The sequence below is a fragment of the Polypterus senegalus genome, chromosome 15, assembly GCF_016835505.1.
Source record: "Polypterus senegalus isolate Bchr_013 chromosome 15, ASM1683550v1, whole genome shotgun sequence".
NCBI classification, from domain to species: domain Eukaryota; kingdom Metazoa; phylum Chordata; class Cladistia; order Polypteriformes; family Polypteridae; genus Polypterus; species Polypterus senegalus.
Window position 1 is genome coordinate 20,494,440 of NC_053168.1, and position 13,516 is coordinate 20,507,955.

Below are 13,516 nucleotides of genomic sequence, written 5' to 3' on the forward strand. Positions count from 1 at the left end.
TAATTGAGTGATTGAGTGCATTTTAATGCCGTAAGAGATGAGATACACTGTACTTGACCGGCTGTTTCTGGCAGCAGTTACAATTCACTATCGAGACTCGGACTGGATTGGCACAAAGGCAGGGCAAACACATTGTGTTTATCATGCTTAAATATTTGATGAAAGTAAAATGTGTCCTGGATGTGATCTCCCTTCATAAAAGTGTGATTTTAAAAGTTTGACCGTCACAGCGTTTATTTTATACAGGTGATTCAGAAAGTTTTCAAACATCTTCACTTTCTGCACACATTACTGTGTTATAGATTTTGCTTTAAATTGATACAGTTGTCTGCGGTGGGTTGGCACCCTGCCCGGGATTGGTTCCTGCCTTGTGCCCTGAGTTGGCTGGGATTGGCTCCAGCAGACCCCCCGTGACCCAGTGTTCGGATTCAGCGGGTTGGATAATGGATGGATGGATGATACAGTTGTCGTTTTTGCTTATCACTCTACACTAAATAACCCATAATGGCATAAAAGGTTACAAATTTATTAAAAAAAAATGAAAAACTGAAATCTCTCTTTCATATATGTGTTCAGATCCCTAATTCAGCACTTTGGAGAAAACCCTTTGGTGATAATTCTAGCTTCGACTCTTCTTGGGTAAATCTCTACAAGCTTATCACAGCTGGATTTGGGCAGTTTATCTCATTCATCCTGGCAGATTCACTCAAGCTTCGTTAGATTGGTTAGAAAGCATCTGTAAACTGAAATATGCAGGTCTTGGCTTTGACTGGGCCACTCAAGCACACTCGGAGACTTGTCCTGAAGCCACTCCAGTATTGTCTTTATTGTATGTTTCATGTTGAAGGGTAAACTGTCGCCCCAGTCTGAGGTTTTGTGCACTCAGAAGCAGGATTTCTTGAAGGACTTACCTGTATTCTGTGGCCTTCATCCTTCCCTCACTGCTGACCAGTATGTCTCTGCTGCAGAGCAGCACTCTCATATCATGATGCTGCCACCACCATGCTTCACTGTAGGTAGGGTATTAGGCATGCAATGAATGAGCCGTGCCTGGTCTTTCCTAGATGTGGTGCTTGGAGTTCTGCTCAAAGAGTTCAATTTTTTGTCTCAGGTCAGAGAATCTTTCCCTCATGGTCTCGAGAGTCTTTAAAATGTCCTCCTATGCTTTTTACTCAAGAGTTGCTTCTGTCCACTAGAATCCCTAATTGATGAAGTGCTGCTGAGATGCTTGCCCTTCTGACAGGTTCTCCCATCTCAGCAGAGGACCTCTGAAGCTCCTTTCCATAGTTTTACACTAGAGATAGTGATTTCTCTTTCTGACACGGTTGTGTAAAACATAACGTTACAAATTGGTAGGCAATTTCCGTTGTATTCGTATTGTTCATGTCTGTGTCATGTGGTACATAATGAATGTAGATAATGCTTTTGTGTATTTTTTCAATACATTTCCAATGTGCTACACTCAGAGCAAGTAATATGTTTCTTTAACTTTCAGAATTAGCCAATAGCCTTTTGGTTTGACAGACAAGAAAAATGTCAGAAACAAGAGTGTAAGATTGCAGAGCAACACAATCCATAATAAAAAAAAAACCTCAAAAATTCAATCCCAGGAGACACTGCTACTGTCTGCAGAAAGATAAACTTGTATTTTTCAGACTGTTTGCCAATGAATTGGGGCCACATTCTCCTTTTTCACAGTAATGCCAGTATAATAAAAAGTTAGTCATTACTTAGGAAGCTTGTAAATGAATGTAATGCTGCTCTAGAGATGCTAATGAGTTGCATTAGCCATCTATAATTGAGGCTGACATTCTGCATAATTGGCAAAGTTCAGAATGTGATGCAGATATTGGCACAGATGCACAATGTGAAGCACTGAATGACCCAACTGCTGCCACTTTAGCTGTGTTAGTTTGTCTTCCTTTATGTAATGTATGATAAAATGACATGCACCACATACACTCAAGTTAGTGTGTCTGCAGCTGCTCAATGAACATTTGCACTTGTTTTATTCTGCCAAGGATATAACGGCACAAAAGAAAGTCCAGAGTAGGGATACTAAACTAGTGGTAGGACTATAGAACATGATATATGAAGGAACACAGAAAGAGCTGAATGTTTTCGGGTTGGAGATGTATGAAAGCATATTGCACCACGGTCTAGAAGAGGTTAGTGTTATTGAATTACAGCTCTGGAAGACTGGATAGGAATTCCAGGCCAATCACACTCTCTGTGTAGTGGTTGGAAATCAAATTAACTACTGGTCAGCATTTACTTTTACTAATTCATTTTTCAAAAATGAAAACTGCTTAAGAAAAAGTTGAACAGTCATGTGACATTAATACAGTGAGTTATAGTAGTAGGTTTATCTGTATGTTTAAAATGTTTCTGTGTGTTTTCTGACTCCCTTAAATTTTAGATTAAGTTCAACACTATTGTTGGAACAGTAAGTAATAAGTTGCCTATCACTGCAGCAGAATATACACTCACCTAAAGGATTATTAGGACCACCATACTAATACGGTGTTTGACCCCCTTTCGCCTTCAGAACTGCCTTAATTCTACGTGGCATTGATTCAACAAGGTGCTGAAAGCATTCTTTAGAAATGTTGGCCCATATTGATAGGATAGCATCTTGCAGTTGATGGAGATTTGTGGGATGCACATCCAGGGCACGAAGCTCCCGTTCCACCACATCCCAGAGATGCTCTATTGGGTTGAGATCTGGTGACTGTGGGGGCCATTTTAGTACAGTGAACTCATTGTCATGTTCAAGAAACCAATTTGAAATGATTCGAGCTTTGTGACATGGTGCATTATCCTGCTGGAAGTAGCCATTAGAGGATGGGAACATGGTGGTCATGAAGGGATGGACATGGTCAGAAACAATGCTCAGGTAGCCCGTGGCATTTAAACGATGTCCAATTGGCACTAAGGGGCCTAAAGTGTGCCAAGAAAACATCCCCCACACCATTACACCACACCACCAGCCTGCACAGTGGTAACAAGGCATGATGGATCCATGTTCTCATTCTGTTTACGCCAAATTCTGACTCTACCATTTGAATGTCTCAACAGAAATCGAGACTCATCAAACCAGGCAACATTTTTCCAGTCTTCAACTGTCCAATTTTGGTGAGCTCGTGCAAATTGTAGCCTCTTTTTCCTATTTGTATTGGAGATGAGTGGTACCCGGTGGGGTCTTCTGCTGTTGTAGCCCATCCGCCTCAAGGTTGTGCATGTTGTGGCTTCACAAATGCTTTGCTGCATACCTCGGTTGTAACGAGTGGTTATTTCAGTCAAAGTTGCTCTTCTATCAGCTTGAATCAGTCGGCCCATTCTCCTCTGACCTCTAGCATCAACAAGGCATTTTCGCCCACAGGACTGCTGCATACTGGATGTTTTTCCCTTTTCAGCCCATTCTTTGTAAACCCTAGAAATGGTTGTGCGTGAAAATCCCAGTAACTGAGCAGATTGTGAAATACTCAGACTGGCCGGTCTGGCACCAACAACCATGCCACGCTCAAAATTGCTTAAATCACCTTTCTTTCCCATTCTGACATTCAGTTTGGAGTTCAGGAGATTGTCTTGACCAGGACCACAGCCCTAAATGCATTGAAGCAACTGCCATGTGATTGGTTGATTAGATAATTACATTAATGAGAAATTGAACAGGTGTTCCTAATAATCCTTTAGGTGAGTGTATATTAACAGCTTGGTTAACTGTATTTTAAAAAGACCGAACCTATGCTTGTCCACCTTAATAAAAGGACAGGTGTCGGTGTTTGTGCCTGTCCGGTTGTCTATATTATATGTTATTTGGTATGGTGCTTGTGAAAGCAGTGCTAATGTTTGTGACAAACCTTTGTTGAAATGAAAAATGCAACACATTTTATTATTTCATGCATTACAGAATACATTCCAACAGATGGTGCACTGCAAACGTTAATGGTGAATTTGTCCAACTGAGAGTAACTGCTGGAAAGACAGAAATCAGCTTTTCCACCTTAATAAAATAAAAAGGTGTCTGTTTAACTGTGTGTCTGTCTTTAACTTTTAAAACAGGCATAAACATGTAGATGAAGAGAAAAAAAAATCATAAACGATTATAAGAATACAAAATAAGGGTCTACAGATAATATACCATAGTTCTTATCAACCTATTCAGTTGTCTGGCATTAATGTGCTGGCCATAGCAGTGTGGTAGTTTGGACTTTCTTGCACCAACTCGGGCCGTGTGAGTGAGGTTTATAGCTGTAATGCTAATGATTGATAACTTTGTTTGGTGGGCAATGTGTTGAGTGATAGTAACGATCAATTAAAACACATGTCAGGAAACCAAAGCTCCAACACTATTAGTCTAATAAATTAACCAGTGTGGTAGTGACCACCATTACATTATTTTCCTAACAAAACACTTTGGTTGTAAGAGTGGTCAATCTGACAAGCAACTGTGAGAGGAAGAGGCGAAAATGGATGGCTCTGTCCAAAGAAGAACTGCACCACCATAATCTATTGCACCACCATTTCATTCTTTGGTGATCAATTATTTTTTTATGAATGAGAAAAATGCAATGATACAAAACCTACAAAGGACTAACCAGGCCTCTTTAATTATGATCTTCCAGTTACGGGTGCAGGAAAAAGAGTGAAGAATTGTAGTGTACTCAAGCTGGCCATACTTACTTCTTTCCTCTCAGTTCTTTATACTACAGTGCTTTATTATTATTGTTATTTATGTATTATTAGTGTGGTTTTATACAAGAACACTTTTAACCTCGGGACAATTTGACTTCATATATTACAAAGTGTACTGGTATTTCCCAGTGATGCAGAAATAACCAGGGTTTGAGAAAAAACAGGAAATGTGTCCATGTGCTTGAGATGTGGCTTCCTCATTTGAGGCAGACACTTTTCTGGTCTGTCCTGAAGCCCTACGGCAGGATTGTCGAACTCTTAATTAGTGACCAGTGTTTGATGCTAATGAACTTCTTTAGCCTTAGCTTTAATTAGCTTGACTCCGGCCCCTTAGTTGTTTTTTCCTTAATTAGCAGCCACACAGTAATGAGACATAAAACAAGTAGGACCTGACCAGCTCACTTAAGTTGTACCCATCAAACAAAATCTGAAAATAAAGATGAAGGTCTCAGTAAGGTTGATCCCTCAGGTTACCAAAACATTTTAGGAGTTCTTAAAAAAAAAAAAAACGGAATATCAACAGTTTCGGAAATGTCTGCTGTGACAAAAAGAGAGCAGCAACAAGCCATGGAATTGAATAACGGGTTTAATTAACAGCAAGAATCAGCTTCTCATTAAGGAACTGGTTGGAGTTTGAAGCCCCAATTTAGCTGGTCATCTGTTGGCTCGTTTCATGTCTTATTTCTATTTGGCTGTCATTTAATAAAGAAAAGAATCAATTTAGAAGACTTAATCCTTAAAAACAGAGGGAAAAGAAGTTAATTAGCAGTGAAAACTGGTCACTGATTAGGAAAAGGGTGAGAAAGAAAACCTGCAGTCGCTGCGGCCCTCCAGGCCTGGAGTTTGACACCCGTGCCCTACGGTAAGCCCACTCGGTAATGCAGTCCTATGGTAAACTGATCTGTGTTTCTGCAGAGTAGCCTTTGATGTTCAGGTGGCTCAAGTTACTTTTTTTCTAAATGCTGATTTATGAGCTGACTCAACGTATCTCATATCCCAGCACAGATTCATCTTATTGCAAGCTCACCAGGCAGTTGCATCCAGTATAAGGCAGACAAATGTCACGTTTTTCAGATGAGGGTGGGCTCTTCATATAGAACTCTATTACCCAGTACAAACTGAGCTTTAGTCAGACATGTCTAACAGTGTTGGTGCACAGATAGATGACTTTATCTGATCAGCAGTTGAGGTGGAGTTGAATTCAATGTTTGCTAAGCAGGTGTGCAAAGTCACTCTTAAAAGTTGTTGACCCTAGAATTACAAAACACAGTCAAAAAATATTTTTAAATCATTTTTAATAATGTTAACAGTGTCACGTTAACAGTATCGATGCTCAGTAAACTTTTGGTATTAAAATATCACTGGGGTTACAATGTGACATATAAAGCCAACCCAAGAGATTATGTGTGACGCTAAAGGAACACTCTTCCTCTTAAGCAAATCAGTCATATAAAATTAGCAAAAAAATGTACCACAAATGCTTACTTTTATGTTACTTAAATAATCTGCATAAGGTTTTGACATTCTAATGCAATTTGAGATAAAGGTAAAGTGGAAAGGAATGTAGAAAGAAATTTAGTTTAAGCAAATGCCAAAAAAGCTACATAATTTCATCAAATTTAAGTCAGTATCAGATATACGGTGTGGGAAATGATTATTTTTTCACATTAAATATTTTTTCCAGTGCAGCTATGTGCATGACATTTAGACCAGACATTGACCAGACACAAACTCAGTACAATTACAAAACCACATGAATCGTAACATTAGAATCCATAAAAAGCTATGTGCACTATTAACAATTGCCAACCAATCTAATGATGTCCTGGCACCAGATATGCTACAGGCCATGTTCTACGTTCATGCACAGAGGATTAGATGTTTCAGTACTTTAAATAACCAGATCCTAACTCAAATCATAAAGTAGCATGGGATTGTTGAGGTAAATTTTGATGCTTGGCTGATGCTTTCCATGGGTCATCAGGTGGGCATCCACCTTCTTAGATGTTTTGTTAATTTAAGCCATCTGCATCTCCAGAGGATTCAACCATTCACCCCTTGTGTCCCAGGTTCACCCCTTCTACATTTTAACCTTCATAGATATCCATAGATCATTTTGGAGCCTACTCACTACTCTTCATCTATAACTAGTGTCTCATCTCTAAGCTCTTTTTTTTTTTTAAAGCTTGCCATTGTTCGTGGCCTTGGACTCCCAACCCCTTTAGCAGTTTTACCATGAGAGTAGCCACAAATTTTCTGCAGCCAACATGTCTACTAGAATAATCAGCACCCTCCATTTATGCGGTCTAATATCTGTAGCCAATTTAGTGCGTCTTATGTGCCTCAAAGACTGTATTTTCCCTGGGCATCATGAGCTCTTCGCTCTGCTAGACTGTAAAACCAAGTCTGGTCTGAGGTTTGTAGAAGTGGCTCTCTCTGGTGGAAATATTAGCCTTTTATCAAGGGTTAATTGTCATATTCCACTCACAAGCTAGTTCCAGTATGCTTGACACCAATTATGTCTGTATGAGTGGCAATGACCGTCCTTGCTTGACAAAGAAGAGCCTAGTTATTCCAGTCGTAATGGGCACTGAGTTGTTCTTCAGGCTTTGCTTCTCCACAATGGCTGACAAACATCTAACGACCTGGTTATGTCTCCGTCTGCATCTTCCTTGAGTGAGGTTTACTTAGCAGGAAGAGAGGATGTGCTTGAGGTTTGCTGTCCTGCAAAGTGGACAAGAGGAGTCTCCACTTTGCCACTGATAACAGATTTTTGAGAGTTGGAAGAGAAGAACATCATAAACAGCTATTACAAGGAAGCTTATCTTTCATTCCTTTCCCCATAAATGTTTCCAGTTTTTTTTTCTTTCCTTTCTCAATGTTTTTCCCCTTTGTCCATTGTCCTTGTGTTACTGAGACTGCTCTTGCATACTTCATTGGCTCCTGCTGTCGCTGTACTTCCTTTAACATTATAACTTGCCTTTGTGCTGCTTTTTACCACCTGAGCATGTTAGAACCTGTGCCATGACCCTGTATTCCAAATTGCACCTGGTCCACAACGTCTCCAAATCTCAGTGTGGCTTTTGCCTTCTTAATGGATTCTACTGAACACCACTTCCTTCCTGTTAAGGTCCTGGATGCAGTATCCTTGATATCACCATCATGGGGTTCTGAAAGAATCATCTCCAGCATCGCATTTACGTTATATTCTTTAGGATGTGAAAAACAAAAAACAACAATGAGAACCCTGAGGACCAGCATCAATGTGTTTTTCAGTTGTTTAGGCAGTGCAATTTTGGGGTCATTTTAAAGTATGACAGCTGAATTATAATGTGTTCAAGATACTGGTTCATGCACATACATTAGGTGTCATGGCAATGTGAATTTTAATATAGACCTACTTGTCTGCTTTCTGTTAAATTTATACATGGAGGCTTCTAAACATTTCTGTTCTCTTTTATCATGCAACCGAGTATCGTCCAACCTTACCTTTTGCAGGGTGATACATTACCAAGAGAATCACATTTTCATCATCTTATTTCCATAGCAACAAAGACCATTTGAGATTTCTAGCACTGTAGCGTTCTTACAGGATTATCCTGAAGTAAAAGCCTGACATTTTTGAAGAAACCATCAAAATTGTCCAAGCATTTAAAAAAAAAAAAAAAAGCTTTCAAAAGGACATTCTGTCAGGGTCATCTATTTTATCTTAGCCTTCATCAGTCTTAGTTACAAATAAGGTGACCTTAACTGGGTTAACTGCAACTGAGCTGGGAAGGCAATTGCTAATTTGGTTCACTGTGTGATAAGGTGGATAAGCTGAAGGAGGACATAGGAAGATAAGAGGGCAGTCCAAAGCCGAGAGATATAAGAAAGAAAAAGAAAGTTTCTGTTGGGTACTTAGTACATATAAAAAATTTGACAAACAAGACGAGACTTTTTCGGTCCATCAAGTTCGTTTGTTTATTTAACAGCTAAGCTGTTATCCCATCCAGGTACTTCTTGAAGGCTGTCAAGATTTCTGCTTCAACTACAATAGTTTGTTCCAGATTCCCTCAACTCTTTGTGAAAGTTCAGTCATAAATTCACTTCCTCTTAATTTCCCTGTGATTCATTTTTAGGTTGCAAGAATTCTACTGGATATGCCTTTGAGAATGTTGAAGACCTGGATTAGGTCCCCATGCTGTCTCCTTTGCACGAGACTAAACGGGTTTAATTATCTGAGCCTGGCAGAACATGGCCTGTCCTTAAGACCTGGAATGCACCTGGTTGCTCTCCTCGATGTATTTCTTAATAATAATAATAATTCTTTACATTTATCTAGCGCTATTCTCACTACTCAAAGCGCTCAGCAACTGTAGGCTAAGGGACTTGCTCAAGGGCCCAACAGAGCAGAGTCCCTTTTGGCATTTATGGGATTTGAACCGGCAACCTTCCGATTGCCAGTGCAGATCCCCAGCCTCAGAGCCACCACTCTGCCTTCTTGTATCATTGACCTCAATCAGCTGCTTAGTGACAGAGCAAGCCTCAAGTTTAGGGCATGACTGTACTGTCTGAAGGAAGAAGTTTATTTTTAATACTAATACTAGGGGGTTCCCCCCTGCTCACTTTGCTCGTCAACCTCCTGACCTGCACTATGGGCCAGCCAGTTTGTGTCTCTGCCACTCCTGAACTCACCCCAAGGAGATGCAGTCGATCCTCCGAAACCCCCTCTTAAACCGTGATACAATGGGAAACAAATAGTTTTTTTTAACCTCCTCTTTGCTCAGTCAGCTGCTGGCTTGCTGCTGCTGCTGTGCCGTGTGATCTGCATCTCGCGCGGTGCTTCGAATATTTATAAACCTGTACAGCGGCTGTCCTACTCTTTGTCTTTTATTTCTGTCCCCGGGCGTGGTTAAATCTCTTGGCACAAAGTCTCATCTTGCGGGATGCGAGTTCTTGATATTTTTTAGTTTATAATTTAAAAACGGAATAAGAATCTGAAAATCTAACAACATCACATTAAAGTTCAATAAAATCTGAAAAGAATGATACCTAACATACTGTATATATGTAGATTTTTTAAAAGTGTGCCAAAAAACATGACATAAAAACATGACATAAAATCGCACAAATTTGTTGCACTTTTTATATTTTATATATATAGAGTAGATTAAGAAAATTTCTTGATTTCACTTTTGTATACTTGGATGGCCTCAATTCCACTGCACCTCAGGGTCCTGTCCTACATGTAAAGGGCTAGTCAGCAATAACTGAATTTTGTAAAATGTCTCAGCATTTTAGGTAGAGTACTAGTGTTTTCCACATGGGAATGCCTCCTAATGACTTGAGGGAATAAAGTGGGTGGCTTCCCAGACCCCAATGACTCTAGGGAATTTTTCTCTTTGTCTACACACACCGGCTTCTAGCGCTTGTTTATTTACACTGGCTTTAGAATGGCTCCTCAAGTGCATTCTTTGCCCTAAGTGATTATGCACGATTATCCTGGTGATTTATCCCGCTACACAATACATGATGATGAAGACTTGCAGTAAATGCTTTGGCGTACTCTAGGAAGCTTGTTATTTTCACTACCAGATAGGCTGCAGTCCTATAATTTACAAGCAGTATTGGAATTTTCTAAATTAGATCCTCCCTGCGTGGAGTTTGCATGTTCTCCCTGTGTCTCTGTGGGTTTCTTCCGGGCGCTCCGGTTTCCTCCCACGGTCCAAAGACATGCAGGTTAGGTGGATTGGCGATTCTAAATTGGCCCTAGTGTGTGCTTGGTGTGTTTGTGTGTGTCCTGCGGTGGGTTGGCACCCTGCCCAGGATTGGTTCCTGCCTTGTGCCCTGTGTTGGCTGGGATTGGCTCCAGCAGACCCCCGTGACCCTGTGTTCGGATTCAGCGGGTTGGAAAATGGATGGATGGATAGATTACTGAGGTCAGAATTATATGAAGTATTGTAGAATGCATTTACTGTGCTCATAACTTTGTCACCATGGGCCCAGTTATTCTCTGGCAAATACCTTTGTGGAGAAGCGTTTTCACCTCATTGATATCTTCTAACTGCCTATCATTTTTTGAACAACGATCTTGTAATTTTCTGTAAATATACATTTTCTATTCTATATTTAATGTACTGTACATGGATCCATAGATACTACTATTGTCTGATATGTTTACTTTTCTGGTGAATGCAGCATGAAAGGAAGAGTATCCTTTTCCCCGAAACAGAAGCTTATTCTAAAGTGTTATTGATTAGATCCTGCCATATTTTAAAAATAAAGTTTTGAACAGATCCCCTAAGTGAGAATTTTATTTCTTCCAATTTGAAATAGTATAGAACATCAGTTACCAACTGACTTAAAAGTGGTTTGGTGGGTTCTTCCAGTTAAGTAAGAAGGTCTATGTGCTAGTATTGACATAAAGGCGATTCTGACTTATTTGTCCTTCTCCGCTTTAAGCCCATGTGAGAGTCCACTAAACACAGCTGTTTATGGGTTTGGAGTAATTGTGACTCCTAAGCTGTCTGATTGGATAAAAATCTTTGAATGCCTAATGTTAATTTGGTGAATGCCCAGAACATGTGGCCCAGTGAGGTTGGGGCTTGATTGCAACGTTTGCAGGTTCAATCTTGCTCGAAGCATTTTGGACAATTTAAAATGAGATAAATGTGTTTGATAAAAGATTTATAAGTTGAATGATTAAGTGCTTTGTGCATCTGGTGCTAGAGTGAATTCTGTGCATGGCTGCCTTACACTCCTTTTCTTTTTTTTTTTTTTTTTTTTTTTTTTTATTAATTTTATTACAATCCATACATAGCAATCAAGTTTTTACAAAAAAAAATTATGTTAAGAACAGATCGATCCCCACCCCTGAGAGAGAGCAAGCCAAACTGCATAAAATTTAAGGCTTGTAAACGTACCTAAATTAATAAATTCTCTGTGCTTTATAAACTTATTTTAAAATATTACTGATTAGATCCTGCCATGTTTTGAAAAAAGTCTGTACAGATCCTCTTAACTGAGTATTTGATTTTTTTCCAATAATATAACACATCGGTTTCCCACTGACTTAAAAGAGGAGAGTTTGGGTTCTTCCAGTTTATCAGAATAAGTCTGCGTGCCAAGAGCGTAGTGAATGCAATCACAATTTGTTTGTCCTTCTCCACTTTAAACTCATCTGGAAGAACCCCAAACACAGCTGTTAATGGGTTAGGAGGGATTGTGAGACCCAGGCTGTCTGAGAGGTAATTAAAAATTTTTGTCCAGAATGATGTTAATTTGTTGCAGGCCCAGAACATGTGACCCAGTGAGGCTGGGGCTTGATTGCAGCGTTCACAGGTTGGATCTCGCCTTGGAAACATTTTGGAGAGTTTTAGTCGAGACAGATGTGCTCGATATATAATTTTGAGTTGTAGAATTGTATGCTTTGCGCATATGGAGCTCGAGTGAATTCTCTGCATTGCTACTTTCCACTCCTTTTCTGATATATTAATTGAGAGATCTTTTCCCAGTGTCCTCTTGGATCTTTGAAAGGAAGGGATTGTAAAATGATTTTATATATTGTAGAGATGGAGTCTAATTCCTTGAGATTGAGCAAAATTTTTTCCAGTGTGGATGAGGGTGCAAGATGAGGAAAATCTGGAAGGTTCTGTTTAACAAAGTTCCTGATTTGAAGATAGTGAAAGAAATGTGTAGCTGGAATGTTAAATTTGGAATGTAATTGTTCATAGGATGCAAAGACGCGTTGTCTATATAAAGATCTCTAAGCAAGTTAATTCCAATTTTTTTCCAGATATTAAAAACTGCATATGTTTGTGAAGGTTGAAAGAGGTTGTTCTCTTGCAGCGGTGCCACAGATAGAAGCTTCTCCGTCTTAAAATGCTTTCTACATTGGTTCCAGATTCTAAGTGAGTGGAGCACAATTGGGTTATTAGTGTATTGCCGATAGCGTGTGTTTATTGGAGCGCAGAGCAGGGAATACAAAGAAGTACTGCAGGATTTTACTTCTATTGCGGTCCAAGCCTGTGTATGTTCTTCTATTTGTGTCCAGGTTCTTATCGCCTGTATATTTGCCGCCAGTAATAAAACTGGAAGTTAGGTAGAGCCATGCCACCTTCTGCCTTTTGTCTTTGTAGGGTCGCTCTTTTGATGCGTGGATGTTTTGAATTTCCAAATAAATGAGGTTATTGTTGAATCTAATTGCTTAAAGAACGATTTATTAATGTATATTGGGATGTTTTGAAATAAAAAAGGAGCTTAGGAAGAATATTCATCTTAACAGTGTTAATTCTTCCAGCTAGTGTGCCCACTCCTTTTCTGAAATATTAAGTGAGAGATCCTTTCCCCAATATATCCTGGGGTCTTTAAAAGGAAGGGACTTTAAAACATTTTTATAAATACTAGCAATGCTATCTGAGTCTTCAAGACTGACCGATATTTGTTCTGGAATAAAACTAGGTTTGAGGTAATTGGGCATTTTCTGTTTGGCAAAGTTTCTAGCTTAAAAGTAGTGGAAAAAATGTGCTGATGAGAAGTTTACTTTATAAGCGTAATTATTCATAGGATGCAAAGACATTATCTATGTACAAGTCTCTTGAGTGTTTTAATCCCAGACATTTTCCAAACATTAAATATTGTAAATGTTTGAGAGGGTGAAAAAGGTGGTTGTCTTGTAGACGTGTATCAGACAAAAGCATCTCTGTCTTACCTACGTTGGTTCCATATTCTGAGAGAAGGGTAATTTGATTATTAGTGTATTGACAATAAAACTTATTAAATGGAACACAGAGCAGGAAATTTAAAGAAGTACTGCAAGGTTTTATTTCTATTGTAG

The 13,516-nt window shown here is 39.3% G+C and overlaps 1 protein-coding gene across 1 annotated transcript in view; it reads left to right on the forward strand.

The window, feature by feature from the left end:
* The window catches only part of LOC120515935 (microtubule-actin cross-linking factor 1-like), a 174,758-nt gene that overhangs the window by 5,070 nt on the left and 156,172 nt on the right, over positions 1 to 13,516 (forward strand). The gene's annotated exons all lie outside the window — the stretch shown is intronic.